Genomic DNA, 17497 nt, shown 5'->3' with positions numbered 1-17497 from the left:
ACCCTCATTGTTATAATTACTACACCCCCATTGTTATAGTTACTACACCCCCATTGTTATTGTTACTACAGACCCATTGTTCTAATTACTACACCCCCATTGTTATAGTTACTACACCCTCATTGTTATTGTTACTACAGACCCATTGTTCTAATTATATATGACGTCACAAAGCTCTGCCCCCCCCCCCAAAAAAAAACATCCTTCAAATCGCTGTAAACTATTGTCATTGTAGTGCGTATTTAATGTGGCGCTGCACTCTGATGTTGTAGGAGAAAACATTTATTTAAAAGTCTATTTAATTAAGTAGAACGTGTTGTCTATATTTATTTAAAGTTGCGCATTTTGATGTTACGTCACATTTCTAAACCCCCCCCCCCAGGTGTGTGACGTCATTTATGGACGACCCCAAGGAGGGTGCCCTACCCAGCCACAGAGCTTTCTTCGCCTGGGAGTGCAGAGTAGATCCACACCCTCTCAGACCTCAGCGATCCGAGTCAATGAAAGTGTCCCTCTGAATGCAAATTCGTCACCCCCCTTGGCTTGCCACGTGCACACCTTTTCTGCCACTGCAAGGCTGGTGGGAGAGAAGCTGCAGGCAGCTGCCGACACTCGACGACTTCTTCATGCGTCCCACTCTGCCTTCCCCCGGCCGGTGAAGAGACGCGTCGCGCTCGCCGTGCCCCTGGGATGCGCCCTCCGCGCCGAGGGCACACGAAGACTTGCTCTCCTTCAACGGGGCCATTGGCAGCATCAGGCTCAGCAGCGGAGGGACGGAGTGCTGCTTAGAGAAGGACGCAAAGGGGGGGCGGGGGGGGGGGGACGCCGCAGATGGGTGACACGTGTGCGGCGCGCGACAGCGAAGAAGGCGACGACAGCGATCTTGCTGCTGGAGACTTCGATGAAGAGGGTCGGAGTGGGAGGAGGTGAACAGAGGAATCGGACGAGGAGGAGGTTGAGTTACACGGGTCAGCTGGTAGCCCCCACCTACTTTTACATAGACACGCCCGCTCAATCGCTAGCACCGCCCACACGGTCAGGTGACCTTCCTCATTCTGACGTCAGCAATGACTGCTGTTTGCACGAACAGAGCCGATTCATGTGAAGATTGAGATATCAGTGCGCTTGTACACGTGTTCCTGTACACGTGGTCCGTGTGTGTGTACACGTGGTCCGTGTGTGTATACGCGTGTTCCGTGTGTGTGTACGCGTGTTCTGTGTGTGTACGCATGTTCTGTATGTGTGTACGCGTGTTCCATCTGTGTACATGTTGTCCACGCGTGCTTGCGTGCCTATGTGGTTGCGCGTGTTCCACGTGATGCAGACAACGTCAACTGCTTACAGCGTCACCCGGGACGTGTTTAACGATCATTGGGCGCATGCAGCGTGGAACGAGTTCATTTGAATGGGAGGAGAAAAGTGGTAGATGCGGAAAGACGGAGTGTGGCGGTGGTGGGTTGAAAACACTGATGTGACGTCACAGCTGACTTGCCGTGAAAAAAAAATGCATTATTGAGCTCCACCCCCCCTCCAAAAAAAACCAAAAGTGTATTTTTATAATTTGTGCATGGTGTACAGTCTGGAAAGTACCCACATGGCAAATTTCAAGTTTGTTGCATGTCGGCAAGTACGCTAAACATTTTGAATAGACACACATAATCACAACTTTGCCTTTTATAGAAATGGAGATTACGTAAATTACTATTAATCCACGCTCCTGGCTGAAGCGTCGAGCGGCAGGCATCGCCATCGGGTTGTTCGTTGCCAGCGGAGACGTGAGAACGTCCAGGGAGCATCTGCGCCTGCCAAGTAACGTCTCTGGCTCCAAACCCTGTAGTATAACACGCGCTTGTCAATACGGTATAACACGTGTGGGGAGGGGATTGGTGGGCACAGGTGTAGGGCCTGTAGTATAACACGCGCTTGTTAATACGGTATAACACGTGTAGGTAAGGGAGTGGTGGGCACAGGTGTAGGGCCTGTAGTATAACACGCGCTTGTTAATACGGTATAACACGTGTAGGTAAGGGAGTGGTGAGCACAGGTGTAGGGCCTGTAGTATAACACGCGTGTGTGTTGACACGGTATAACACGTGTAGGTAAGGGAGTGGTGGGCACAGGTGTAGGCCCTGTAGTATAACGCGTGTGTGTTGACACGGTATAACACGTGTAAATAAGGGAGTGGTGGGCACAGGTGTAGGGCCTGTAGTATAACACGCGTGTGTTTAACACGTAGGCTTTCGCGACCAATATTATTCATAATAAACGTTTTTGGGTTAGATCGCATTATTTATAAATGTGTCGTAACCCTCCACCACCCGACACGGCCAATCAGCAAAACAAGTGTCACGTTGACAAAAGACAAATAGTTCACTGCTTTAGCCCACCGGTGTGTTGAAGAGTGAATCCACAACATTCACAGTTTTTGAGTACGACGTTTCGCTGGTAATTACATCCAGCATCATCGGGCAATTCGACAGAATGAATAACATGCAACACGTGTAGGTACGGGAGTGGTGGGCATAGGTGTAGGGCCTGTAGTATAACACGCGTGTGTTGACACGGTACAACACGTGTTCAGTGGGGAGCGGTGGCAGAGTTGTTAACGTAAATGTGCTGTCCACTCCGTGACCTATTGTTCTTTTTTCAGACTCAACACTGCACTGTAGACTCAACACTGCACCGTAGACTCAACACTGCACCATAGACTCAACACTGCACCATAGACTCAACACTGCCCATAGACTCAACACTGCCCATAGACTCAACACTACCCATGGACTCAACACTGCACCATAGACTCAACACTGCCCATAGACTCAACACTGCACCATAGACTCAACACTGCCCATGGACTCAACACTGAACCATAGACTCAACACTGCACAATAGACTCCACACTGCACCAGAGACTCAACACTGCACCATAGACTCAACACTGCCCATGGACTCAACACTGAACCATAGACTCAACACTGCACCATAGACTCAACACTGCACCATAGACTCAACACTGCCCATGGACTCAACACTGAACCATAGACTCAACACTGCACCAGAGACTCAACACTGCACCATAGACTCAACACTGCACCATAGACTCAACACTGAACCATAGACTCAACACTGAACCATAGACTCAACACTGCACCATAGACTCAACACTGCACCATAGACTCAACACTGCACCATAGACTCAACACTGCACCATAGACTCAACACTGCCCATGGACTCAACACTGCCCATGGACTCAACACTGCACCATAGACTCAACACTGCCCATGGACTCTAAGCCCTCTGTATCAGCGTGGACGGCACCCTCGTGGTGTTCACCTTCTGAAGCGCTCGCTCGTCACCGTGGCGTGCGCGATGACCACCACCACCACCACGTGACTTTTATTTCGTGTTGTGCGCGGTGCTTTTAGCGCCACAGCGCGTGGATTCGTAGCGTTAATTTTCATTTGTTTGCTGGTGACTTTGTGCGTTTCATATCGGAATCGCCTCCAGTGCTGTTGCTGCTGGCGGCAATCAAAGTTGTTTAAAAGTCTAAATATAAGACGAAGTAAGAGAGAGAGAGCGCGAGAGTGCACGTGACCTGATTGAAGTGCGGACTGTGGGAGCAGAGCGGGGAGGCGATGAGGTCCATGGAGAGGCGACGCTTCGTCTGCAGAGGATCGGACTCCAGGGACAAAGCCTGTGGCACAACTCCACGCGCTCAGCTCAATCCGTCTTCCGGGGAGATGGAGCAATGCGCGACACGGAACGTGAGGATACAACACATTCCTGCGGAGGGAGCTGGTAGGAACGTTGGGTTGCTCGGTCAATGGCCAGGGTCAACGGCGGCGTGGTGTATTCCGCAAATATGGCCGACTGTGAGGGCGGGCACAAGCCGGCGTGAGTAGGTTAAACGTTGAGTTTTATAAGGGCACCACGGGGTGACCAGCCCCTCCCCACCCAGCCCCACCCCTTCCACCCCCCACCCAGCTCCACCCTCCCTACCCAGCCACTCCCCACTCTCCCCACCCAGCTCCTCCCCACCCTCCCCACCCAGCCCCACCCTCCCCTCCCCACCCTCCCCACCCAGCCCAGCCCCTCCCTGCACGACGGACACAATAATCCCCTGTGGGCTGGTGTAACCAGGAGGTTCCTACCAGTGTACAGCAGGCGTCAGGGTCGAACCCACGACCTCATGTATACCAGGCGAGGTAGTTAACATCTCGCCACATGCAAACTCCAAATATACAGCAGGCATCAGGGTCGGGATCAACCCCACGACCTCCTGTATACCAGGCTAGGTAGTTAACATCTCACCACATGCAAACTCCAATTATACAGCAGGCGTCAGGGTCTGGATCGAACCCACGACCTCCTGTATACCAGGCTAAGTAGTTAACATCTCACCACATGCAAACTCCAATTATACAGCAGGCGTCAGGGTCGGGATCGAACCCACGACCGCCTGTACACCGGACGAGGTAGTTAACATCTTGCCATGTGCATCCTATGACGGTATAAGCCACATCGTTTTGGGTGCCACACGTTTGACACGCGTCCCCCTCCTCGAACACGTTGACTGACCAGTTCCAACACGTCGCCAGATAACCCGAGGCCAGCCAGGTTCAGCGTGGATTCGGTCTGGAACTCGCAGACCAGAAGCTTCATCCTCCATCCACTCTCCTGCAAGAAGAAAAACCCACCCCCCAAAAATCGTACAAATCATCATCGTCATCGTCGTCATCGTCGTCATTGTTATGGTGATCAAAGGCACCACACTGTGTTCATTTATGAGCCGAGCGGTGGCGCAGTGGTTAGGGCACTCGCGCGACTACAGCGGTTCGATTCCCACTCAGGGCCAACGCACCATGTGACGAATGTCTGAAGCAGGTCCCGGGGCCTCCCCTAGGTCTACTCAGCCTTAAATGCGTACCCAGTGGAGTGTGTTTCACTCTTTTTTGTATTTGTTTGCTGCTGTAACTCTCTGACCCGCAAACCGGATGTCTGTGAAGAAGAGGGGGAGGTGGTGGGAGGAGGGGGGTCAGTGGGGGGGGGGGGGGGGGCGGTGGGGGGAGGGGGTCAGTGGGGGGGGGCGGTGGGGGGAGTGGGGTCAGTGGGGGGGGAGGCGGTGGGGGGAGGGGGTTCAGTGGGGGGGGGGGCGGTGGGGGGAGGGGGTCAGTGGGGGGGGCGGTGGGGGGAGTGGGGTCAGTGGGGGGGAGGGCGGTGAGGGGAGAGGGGTTCAGTGGGGGGGGGGGGGCGGCGGTGGGAGGAGGGGGGTCAGTGGGGGGGGGGGGCGGTGGGGGGAGGGGGATCAGTGGGGGGGGAGGCGGTGGTGGGGGGAGAGGGGGGTCAGTGGGTGACGCGGTGGTGGAGGCGTGGTGGACCCGTGACCTGTATCGCGTCCACCACTTTCGCGTGCGACAGGGTTCGTGCGTCGCGGCCGTCCACGGCGAGGATGGCGTCCCCCGCGCGCAGCCCCCCGCTGTGCGCCGGGGAGCCCCGCTCCACGTGCCACACCACGTGGGCCTCGCGCGCCTTGTCCACGTCCACGTGGAAGCCGAACCCCTCTGGGCTCTTCTCCAGCACGCAGAGGCGCGCGCGGGGGCTGCCCATCGTCATAGCCGTGGGGGGCTCTGGTGGGGGGGAGGGGCAGGGCGATTGGGGGGGGGGGGAATGAGGGGGGGGGGCGGCGAGGAGGGAGTGAGATGAGAAGACGTCTGGGGAATGAATGGATGGGATGGAAGATGAGGGGGTGGGTGGGTGGGTACGAGGGGTGGGTACGAGGGGTGGGTTCGAGGGGTGGGTTCGAGGGGTGGGTACGAGGGGGGGGGGGGGTACGAGGGGTGGGTGGGTACGAGGGGGTGGATGGGAGACGAAAAGAATGAATGGGGGAGGAGGTGATGGACGTGATACGCAAACGCAGCCATTAAGGTGTCGCTCCCAATCGTAACGACTGCGAACGTCCGTCACGTGCACGCCTCTGTCGAGTCACGCCGCCAATTCCAATGGGCGGTCGATATTCGAAGTCGATTATGACCTCACACATAAAGCTCCCCCCCCTCCTCCATCATCCCCTATGCGTCCGATCCCCCTTCCGCCCCTCCCTCTCCGCCACGCCGTGGCAGCTCCACCCCCCTCCTGCACAACGCACGGAAAATGACCCAGCACGGCGGAACGACAACGAGAGCAGTAGCAGCAGTAGCAGCAGCAGTAGTAGCAGCAGTAGCAGCAGTAGCAGCAGCAGTAGCAGCAGCAGTAGCAGCAGCAGTAGCAGCAGCAGCAACAGTAATAGCAGCAGTAGCAGCAGCAGCAGTAGAAGCAGCAGTAACAGCAGCAGCAGAAGCAGCAGCAGCAGTAGCAGTAGCACCAGCAGCACCATCAGCAGCAGTAGCAGCAGCAGCAGCACCATCAGCAGCAGCAGCAGCAGAAGCACCAGCAGCAGCAGCCAACAGCAGCAGCAGCAGAAGCAGCAGCACCAGCAGTAGCAGCAGCAGTAGCAGCAGCCAGCAGCAGCAGCAGCAGAAGCAGCAGCACCAGCAGCAGCAGTAGCAGCAGCAGCAGCAGTAGCAGCAGCAGCAGTAGCAGAAGCAGCAGCACCAGCACCAGCAGCAGCAGTAGCAGCAGCAGTAGCAGCAGCCAGCAGCAGCAGCAGCAGCAGAAGCAGCAGCACCAGCACCAGCAGCAGCAGCAGTAGCAGCAGAAGCAGCAGCACCAGCAGCAGCAGTAGCAGCAGCAGCAGCAGCACCAGCAGCAGCAGCAGTAGCAGCAGAAGCAGCAGCAGAAGCACCAGCAGCAGCAGCCAGCAGCAGCAGTAGCAGCAGCAGCAGCAGCAGTAGTAGCAGTAGCAGCAGAAGCAGCAGCAGAAGCAGCAGCAGCAGCAGAAGCAGCAGTAGCAGCAGCAGCAGTAGCAGCAGCAGCAGCAGAAGCAGCAGCAGCAGTAGCTGCAGAAGCACCAGCAGCAGCAGCAGTAGCTGCAGAAGCAGCAGCAGCAGTAACAGCAGCAGCAGCAGTAACAGCAGCAGCAGCAGCAGCAGAAGGAGCCTCTCGCTGCTGACCGACGGTCATCGTGGACTTGAGGATATTTTGCTCGTCTCGTCGTAATATCGCCAAACCGCGGCAGCATCAACAGCATCCGAACATCGAAACTCGACTCTATACAAGGCCGTAATCATAATATTATATTGGGGGGGGGGGACACATTGACCTCTCGAACCCGCCAGAAGGTTCCAGGGGCCTCCAGACGGGGCCCTCAGTGACCCTTGCCCCAGTTCCTCCGCCCTGCCAACACGCCCCCACCGGCGTGCGTGCTGTCTGTCAGAGGTCGCAAACGGGTTTTGATTCCTTACCCGTACCCGGCCACACCAGGGTCGAAAACGGGTACCCGTACCCTATCCGATACCCGGCTACCCGTACCCGGCCGGGTATCGGGTAGGGTACGGGTATCAGGTACCCGGTTGCGACCTCTGGGATGAAGCCATGTTGCAGGCACGGGTGGGTTGATTCTAGGAACTTGAATTGTGAGAAGAGACAAGACGTTGGGAAATGAGTGACAAACGGTGATTCACCAGTGACTCACGGCCTACCCGTACCCGGCCGCACCAGGGTAGCCGGGCATCGGGTAGGGTACGGGTATTGGGTACCCGGTTGCGACCTCTGCTGTCTGTCCAACACAGCTGTTGCCGCCGATAGCCACCAGCCGGCGCTATTACACTACACATGGCCCGCATCTCCGTTTAACACGGTCGGCTGTGCACGGTGTGAAAGAAGTTCAACACACACACACGTACGTGCAACCCACTGTGGGTCTGCGCTCCTTCAGCGGAGGAGGACGACGAGGAGGAGGAGTCGCAAAACTCTACGATGCGTAGAGATTCATCTTTTTGGTTCTTTCGGTAAAGTCACGTAGAAGGGAAATAAAAAAATAAAACATTATTATATTATTTTATTATGTTTTATTAGTTGTATTATTTCCCTTCTACTTGACTTTACCGAAAGAACCAAGAAGATGAATCCCTGCAGTCACGAAAGCTTTAAATCGAAATTTAAATCGAAATTTAGCGTAGAGATCCGTAGAGACACGGAGACCGAGAGATGGTGACATTGAAGACGCAAGCCACGGAAGGAGTGCGACTGTGCACGTGAATCCCACACAAATGGGCCACGTGGTCAACCCACAGTGGGTCTGTTCGCTCCTCCAACGGATGAAGAGCGACACGACACGGACTTTCTCTCTCTCTGCTGAAGCCCTCCCGTTGTGGCCAGCAGCAAGCTTGAGACCTCCACGTTGTTGGCATTGAGCTCCTTGAATTAACACATTCCTGCAGAGGGAGCTGGTAGGAACGTTGGGTTGCTCGGTCAATGGCCAGGGTCAACGGCGGCGTAGTGTATTCCGCAAATATGCCCGACTGTGAGGGCGAGGACAAGCCGGCGTGAGTAGGTTAAACGTTGAGTTTTATAAGGGCACCACGGGGTGACCAGCACCTCCCCACCCAGCCCCACCCCTCCCACCCCCCACCCAGCTCCACCCTCCCCACCCAGCCCCTCCCCACTCTCCCCTCCCCACCCAGCCCCTCCCCACCCAGCCCCACCCCTCCCACCCCCCACCCAGCCCCACCCTCCCCACCCAGCCCCTCCCCACCCAGCCCCTCCCACCCTCCCCTCCCCACCCAGCCCCTCCCCACCCAGCCCCTCCCACCCTCCCCTCCCCACCCAGCCCCACCCTCCCCACCCAGTCCCTCCCCACCCTCCCCACCCAGCCCCTCCCTCCCCACCCAGCCCCTTCCCTGCACGACGGACACAATAATCCCCACGGGCTAGTGTAACCAGGAGGTTTCTACCAGTATTAACATCGCTGCTGCTGCTGCAATACGCGAAACAGCATTCGACCCGCTACAACCCGACAACACGAAACCACGCTTGGAGATGGTTGACCATACTTCACCGCGTTGGTCAAGAAGGGACGAGCAGGAAGAGGAGGCTCAGCACTGGTCAATGATGGCATCCTCTCGCCAATGGTGACATGTCCGCACGTTGAACTTCTATCGCGCCGTACGTAGCCCACCGTGTTAATCGTAGGTGTGAACAAAACACGTTAGCTGCCCCCAACGGGGGAATCCAACTCAGCTCAGCGGCAGTCGCAATCGTTACCTTACCTTGCACACCGATTGATGATCGGTGCCTTGGATCGGCTGTGGTTCGCTTGACTTGTTGTGAGCTCAGCAAAGACAAAGATCCACCCCGCTCCGTTAGCGAGCAGCACCTATGTTATGAAGGCTGGCACGGGACACAAAGACAAAGATCGCCCGTATAGCCCGTAACAGACTGTTGGGGCAAGTGCTGTTAGCGGGCACTTATGAAGGACGGCACAGCACACGAGGGTGTGGGTGGCCAGAACCACGCCCGACCGCCTCTGTCTCCCCAGTAAGCGATGTTTACACACCGCACCAGGTACTCATTTGAGGCTGAGTCGATCTAGGGGAGGCCCAGGACCAATTCAGATAATCGTCACCGGCGTTGGCCGTGAGCAGACATCGAACTCGGCTTGCTGGGATTGTAGCGCAGCGTAGCGCTAACCGTTGCACCACCGCTCGGACACACACAGCCACACGCATAACCACTCAATCCTAGCAATGCTCTGAGCAGGCAAAGGAGATTCGGTAACAGAATATTGAGTGCTTAGATGCTCGTAAACTATGAATCGCGACCTTCCCATTGGTTTACATCAATCATCCCCCACCACTTTGGCCACCCTTGATAACCAACGAAAAATGTTTAATCGCGTGCGCACAGTGAGATCGCATGTTGCATCACACACACACACCGCGCGCACACCGTTCTGAACTTTGGAATTTCGACATTATTCACCACTTCGCACACGCACCACGAAGGGGCCCACGTTGAGTAACGCGACGTGAAGTTAGGTGCGGAAGGGTTTATTTTTAGGAGGTGTTCGTGAAACTTTAGGATATTAAATCTTGATTTGAAGCTTTCGTGACTGCAGGAATTCATACTCTTTGCGTCTTTCGGTAAGGTCACGTAGGTAGAAAAATAATAGATCACGACGTTTCGATCGCAACACAGGCAATCGTCTTCAGGTGAGAGAGAGACGGAGAGACTTTTGACTTTTAAACAACTTTTATTGCCGCCAGCAGCAACAGCACTGAAGGCGACTTCGGTATGAAATACACAAAGTCACCAGCAAACAAATGCAAAATAAACGCTACAGATCCACGCGCGAGAGAGAAAGATATTTACGTGACTTTACCTAAAGACTCAAAGAGTATGCAGTCAATAAGTTTCGGCGGGGGGGGGGGGGAGTGGTGGCGCAGTGGTTGGGGCACTGCGGCTCTGCACCTGGCCACCCACGTGACACACAGCGCGTGCCATCTTCCTCGGGCAGCATTCGTTCGAACCAAAACAACAACAAGATACATTTTCTGTTGGTATTCGGTTAAAATCAAAACAAGAACAACAACTTCTCAATATTTTAAGAGCCACACTGCAAGGTGGTGAACGCGAGACAGTCATATTCGAGATTGGAACCAACTCCACCCCCCTCCCACATTCAGCAATCACCTTCACTCACTAAAAATTCCACTCCGCACTCAAAACTCACTTATTTCGCCGAGCTCCACGCCCGACAACCCCTCAATCTCCACCTCAGACCCACCACCGTCACTTTCCCATCTTCACATTCGCACGAGACGTCTCTCGCTCATCAACCCCATTCATTCGCCCCCATTCATCATCACTTACCATCGTCGATTTCGCATCCGCGACGCCGGCGTGTTCCTAAGAGGAAGCAGTAACCAGACTCAACACTCGGGCGAATTTTTCGTTTATTTTCACCTTCCGTGGTTGGGTGTACGCTGTGCGATTTGTTAACCGGGCAAGAGGTTGCTAGGTTATTTAATTTTAGTGTGTCTTTCTCCTAAATTTCAAGCTTGCGTACCGTACCACGTCGTCGTCCACTCATTGACATGCTAATTTTTTATCTGCCCCTCCCTCTCTCCGCCCCCGCCCCCTCTCTATATTTAAGCCCTCGTCACAGAGACGATCCCTCTCTCTTTGTGTCGATACGTGTTCTCTCTCTGTGTATGTTTGTGATATCTGTCTGCTTATATGTCTGTCTATAGTTTTCTGGTTAGATTTTTGTTGCTATTTCTTTTATACCTGATGATGATTGCTTGTGTTGCAATCGAAACGTCGTAGTATGCTATTATTTAATTTATTATTTTATCTTTATACGTGACTTTACCGAAAGAACCAAAGAATAAAATAATCAAGTTACAATGACGGACTTGCGTTGCCCCCGTATCCTGTCAGCCCGTGCGGACGGCACGTGTAAGACACACGCGCACGAAGACCCCCTTCTTTGTGTAATAAGAGGGGTTTTTTTGGGAGGTTAGATTGCGTGAATATAAATGTGTCGCTAAACCCGCCACCACCCGACACGGCCAATTAGTAAGGTTTGTCACGTAAACAAAACGTGGCAATTCGTTACGAGTACAGCACACCGCTTGTGTGTTGGAGAGTAAACCCAGTGCAATTGTTGTGGGTACACGAATTAACTGAGTCGACCTAGGGGAGGCCCAGGACCGGTTCAGATGATCGTCACTGGTTTTGGCCGTGAGCAGGAATCGAATTCACACGTACACACACACACATCACACACGACGCACATTTCACGCACACACATCACACTCACATCACACATAAGACACACACATGACACACACACACCCACACATCACGCACACACCCACCCACACATCACGCACAGCACACACGCACACACAATGGCTTCACTGTGAACATTTACAGCTTTTTTATTATGCAGAAATACTAATAAAGTTTAATATGCCACTGTTAATGACTTTTTTGCAATCATGCTACAGAGCAGCATCTGGAAGTTGACATTACAGAACTATTATGGGACCTTTTTGCCAGTATCAAAGTACAAAAAGTAAGAATAATTTTTACCCTTTCATTGGCAGACAGGGTAAAACCTATAGTAATAGGCGTCATCTGGTCCAACACCAATGGAGACTAGGCTCTAAGAAAAGCTGTCTCGGGTGTGGACCAATCAACTTCAAGGACAGTGCATATCATTATCATTATCAGAGTTGTTTCTTTTGGTTTGCATTTTGACTGCTTGTGTTGCGGTTATTGCAAACATGATGCCTTGTATAAAGGTGTCAGTTTTTGTACCAGTTGAAAGGGTTAAAACCTATTACTATATTTTGCCACTGGTAAAGGAGGTCTCATAGGGTAAAACCTATTCTTATTTTTCATTACAAAAGTACTACTCCCGGAGGTTCATCAACTGCATCTTTGCTCGCATTCTATATGGGAACGTGGGTACATGTTGATGTTTTGGATACATTGTAAACACCTGCACGGTGGCATGTCTAAATGTGGCTTTAGAAGGAAGCGTAGTGTGCGTAGTCATTCACAGATCCTCGAGTGTAGCTTCGACTGTGGGCGCCACGGTGGCTGGGAGATGTTATCTCTCTCGCCTGCGGTGCAAGAGGGCCGTGGGTTCGATCCTGTATGTATGTTAAACTCCTTTTGCGCTGTACATAACCAACCGTGCAAATCGGAGGGTGATGTTGAGTAACGCGACGTGAATGTGATATGCCACGTGGACGCTGACGATGCCTGCTGTATATTTGGAGTTTGCGTGTCTCTCTCCCCGTGGTCGCGTGGATTTTTCTCCGGGTCCTCTGGGTTTCCCCCCCCCCTCCACATTTGGAATCAACATCACGCGTTTCGAGTGTTTGGCTGCTGTTATAAATTGACACACGTGACAAGCCACTTCGTTGAGCTTTCATTTGTGGCCAGGTCGCTTCTGCAAATACAGCTTGACAGCTTGGTGGGTGATCCCTGGCAAAATAAAATAAAGTTTAGTGTTTTTGTTTAGTTTAGAGATGCAGTCTGGTCAGCATTGCCGACACAAACATCCCATAGTAGCAATTTAAAAATAAGATAAAGTTCAAAGTTCATTTATTAGGTATAGCCCTGTGAGCCATTCGGCTCTTGAATCGGGTGCAACCGCAACAAACAAAAAACATGAACAAGAAAACATCTTAAAGTGACTATGTGCAAACAGAAAATCCAAGAAAAGACAGCAAAATATTGCAGAAAAATCACCGTACACCAGCGCTGTGCAAATATCCCAGTGGGATGCAAGTCAGTTGATTTGCATTCTGTGAAAAATAGAAACATCAAGTCGACTTTCAGCAGGGGGCCTTGTGGCAAAAGCACGTCCCGCCGCCGCTGTGTGAAATAAATCGACAAGGTCACTTAAATTAATCTCAGAAAAAAAACAATCTGCCTCAATGGCCCAATCTATAACACAACGGGGGTTGCGAATGGGGTGTTACAATGCCAGGCGTGCGTTGCAGATCAATACAATTTCATCCCATAAATTCCACGAATAGCACAATTGTGCTGTAGTAACATTGCGACAGCAGCAATAACAATAAAATATTTTAAAATACTTTTTTTAAAAGCACGCTTTCATGAAATGTACTGCCCGAGCTGCCCCTCCCCCTGCCCCCTTCCCCCATCGCCCCTCTCCTCCTGCCACACCCCCCGCCCCTGGGCGTGGCTCCCTGAGGCTTGTCGTGACGTAAGGGACCACGTGGAGATTTACAGGCAACGTCAGTTGAGCGTGGATAATTAGAGCCGTTAAAAAGATTGTTTAAAATATTTTTATTAATTTTTTTTATGATAGAATATAGTATTGTCATCAGTATGACATAGCTATACGAAGTTTGCAGTCGATACGACATTGGGAATACGGTTTAAATTTAGTTACAAGATTTTTGGGTACAACACACAGCAATTAAAATAAAAGCGTGTCAAATGTTAAAAAATATGTTTTGGATTTTTTATGATAGAATATCGTGTTGTCATCAGTATGACATAGCTCAGGGGTCGGCAACCTGCGGCTCCGGAGCCGCATGCGGCTCTTTTGAACCTTGACCGCGGCTCCGGGGCGGATGCTAGCGAGGGGAGGAGGCGCACTGTGACACCTGCTCTGGCGTTGCCGCTGCTGACAGGTCGCCGCTCCGCTCCACACTGCCCGCCCGGTGACAGGCAATAACGTTGCCGTTGCTTTGTCACATGTTTGGAAGAAGTAAAAACCTTCCTGGGCAGCAAAGAGCTCACCTTTGCTGAGCTGGAACAGCCAGAGTGGCTGGAAAAATTACATTTTATGGTGGACATGACAGCACATCTAAACACGCTAAATACAACCCTTCAGGGGAAAGGAGGCACAGCCCTGCACATGCTGGAGGAGGTTTTGGCATTCGAGCGCAAGTTTGACAGTGTTTGTCAAAGATTTACAGAGAGGTACACTGTCTCACTTTCCCTCTTTGAGAGAGTTCAAACAAAGTCATGATACGATAAATTTGGAATATTTCAAGTCTGCAATCACCACAATGCAAAGTTCGTTTGGGAAACGATTCTGTGAGTTCAGAGAGGAAAAAACGACATTATCCTTCCCTGTCACTCCCCTGGCGATCGATCCATCCCTATTGAATATGACTGCATTTGCAGGTGTAAGTCAACCTGATCTTGAGATGGAACTGGCCGATATAGCCGACAAAGATATATGGGTGTCCAAGTTCAAATGCTTGACCGCTACTCTTGAGGATGTTGCCCGTCAGAAGGCCATTCTGGCTCAGAATCATAAATGGAGTGATATTGAAAACCTTCCCAAACAGGACAAACTTGTATTCGAAACATGGAATGCCATCCCCAACACTTATATAAACATGAAAAAGTATGCATTTGGAGTCCTGTCGATCTTCGGCTCCACATATGTATGTGAGCAGGTCTTCTCCAACATGAACTATATTAAAAACAAACATCGATCACGCCTCACAGATGACAGCTTGCAAGCCTGTGTGAAAATGAAGGTGACGTCTTACAGCCCTGATGTGCAGACACTGTGCACTGAGGTTCAGGAGCAAAAATCCCATTAACCAGGTAATTTAGCTATTAATTTGCAAAAATATATTTTACATTGTTAAGTGAAAAAGTCCTTTTTTTATTCAGATTGACGGCTGACTGCACGATCCTGTATATAGCAATAAGGTAAGAAACAATATATGCAGTGTTATATTTGTTTTAAATGTTGCAATGGTTTTGCGGCTCCCAGTTTATTTTTTCCTTCGGAAACGGGTCCAAGTGGCTCTTTATGTCTTAAAGGTTGCAGACCCCTGACATAGCTATTTCAAGTTTGCAGTAGATAGCACATTGGGAAAGTGGGTACAATTTAGTTACAATATTTCTTTTTTGAGGATACAACAGACGAATTGAGTGAAATAAAAAAAAATTAACCCGTAAAAACTACGTTTTTCACTATAAATCCTTTATATGCGTGGCGGCTAGCGTCCTCTCGTCCTCTGGCTTGAGATGGCTGCCACCTATGGGTCAGATGATTGCCTGCCACCATTAAGCAATTGGTAATTAAATATAAAAAAAATTCCTAAAAAGTGTAAAGTTATGGAAAAACATTTTCACGAAAATAAATTGTCGCGCACAACGAGTCTGTGTGCAAAATGTCAGCTCGATTGGATCACGGGAAGTGGGTTAAAAAACGACCGAAAGATTTACACGGTCGTAAGCGCGCAAGCAAGCAAGCAAGTGAACTTAATATAAAGGATTTAAAAAATAAAAGCGTGTAAATAAAAACAAGAACACAGCAGTAGCGGCACACTTGTAAACGTTTCGCAGGCCAGCCTCTGCACCGGCGACGGACGTTCCACCACAAGACACGCGTGACGCTGGGTTTGTCGTCCTTTGCAGGCTTCCTCCTCCATCCAAGGGGTCGACCGTGGACAGGATGGAACTTTCCTCCATCACGAGATGGGGAGGCTCCCGCTCTCGTCTTCGGCAGTTCTCGTGCAGCGGCGTTGCTGCTGCTGCTGGGTCTGCGTGCCACGCTTGTGGAATTCCCGATCGTTGGAAATTTGTCCATCCGACAGCGTGGATACTTTTCAAGTCTCGTCTTAAACATCTTCTTAGGTCGGTTTATTGTATTTAGCTTCTCCGTCTCCGGTGGCCCTTTCCTTGTCCTTATTCTTACAAGGCGCCTTGAGACATGAGTGGTAGGCTCCTTACAAAACACATTCCTGCGGAGGGAGCTGGTAGGAACGTTGGGTTGCTCGGTCAATGGCCAGGGTCAACGTGGTGTATTCCGCAAATATGGCCGACTGTGAGGGCGGGCACAAGCCGGCGTGAGTAGGTTAAACGTTGAGTGTTATAAGGGCACCACGGGGTGACCAGCCCCTCCCCACCCAGCCCCACCCTCCCCACTCTCCCCTCTCCACCAGAGGTCGCAAACGGGTTTTGATTCCTTACCCGTACCCGGCCGCACCAGGGTCGCAAATGGGTACCCGTACCCTACCCGATACCCGGCTACCCGTACCCAGCCGGGTACGGGTAGGGTATCGGGTACCCAATTGCGACCTCTGGGATGAAGCCATGTTGCAGGCGCGGGTGGGTTGATTCTAGGAACTTGAATTGTGAGAAGAGACAAGACGTTGGGAAATGAGTGACAAACGGTGACTCACCAGTGACTCACGGCTTACCCGTACCCGGCCGCACCAGGGTCGCAAACGGGTACGGGTAGCCGGGTATCGGGTAGGGTACGGGTACCCGGTTGCGACCTCTGCTCTCCACCCAGCCCCACCCCTCCCATTTTTGGATGCACGACAGACGGACGGACAGAATAATCCCCTGTGGGCTGGTGTAACCAGGAGGTTCCTACCAGTATAAATGATTATTCTCGTTACCGCAACGAGCCGCGTCCAATGGGCCGCAGCTCGGTCAGCCAGCGGCTCTCTTTCAGTTCGCTCGAGACCGCCGCCTCCTCTGGGGCAGTCTCCGGGTTTTGCGGAGGATGTGTTCCCCACGAAGCGATCATCAATCTCAAGGAAATTCCCTCTTGGGTACGGACGTTCCATCGAGGATTGTCGTATATTTGTCCAGCGGGGACGTCCGGGGTGTAAGTCCTTACACCTCAAAACGGCCTTTCCTAAGTGACCCTTCAACTAACGCAATCCGTGCGAAGCTAACGGGTCACACGAAACTGAATTGCAAGACCGAAAAAAAACCCCCAACCGAGACATTTATTACTCGTGGTTTATTGATACTGGTCGTATTGACCACGACAAAGGGATGACCACCAACGATGCTCACACCCAGAAAAAAAAATTGAGTCGGCAAAACAAATGGCTACATACGTACAATCACCGTTTTAAGATAGCCGGTGGGGGTGGGGGGGGCGGAATGAAATAAATTGAAGCAGAGTGTGTTCATCCTCGGGGAAACGTTCAAGCGAAGAGGTTCACCGCTTGCGGGTTTCCGAATGACTTCGACGGCATCGGTCGACGCGACGGCCGTGGGACTCCCGCCCCGAACGATTCCCGCAGATACCGCGATTATCCCGCGGGCGAATCCCACGTTGGTTCGTTCGCACGCGTCCAC

The sequence above is a fragment of the Lampetra planeri genome, chromosome 51 (assembly GCF_965212315.1).
Source record: "Lampetra planeri chromosome 51, kcLamPlan1.2.h2, whole genome shotgun sequence".
Classification (NCBI taxonomy): Eukaryota; Metazoa; Chordata; class Hyperoartia; order Petromyzontiformes; family Petromyzontidae; genus Lampetra; species Lampetra planeri.
Note: the sequence above shows the minus strand (reverse complement) of the source record.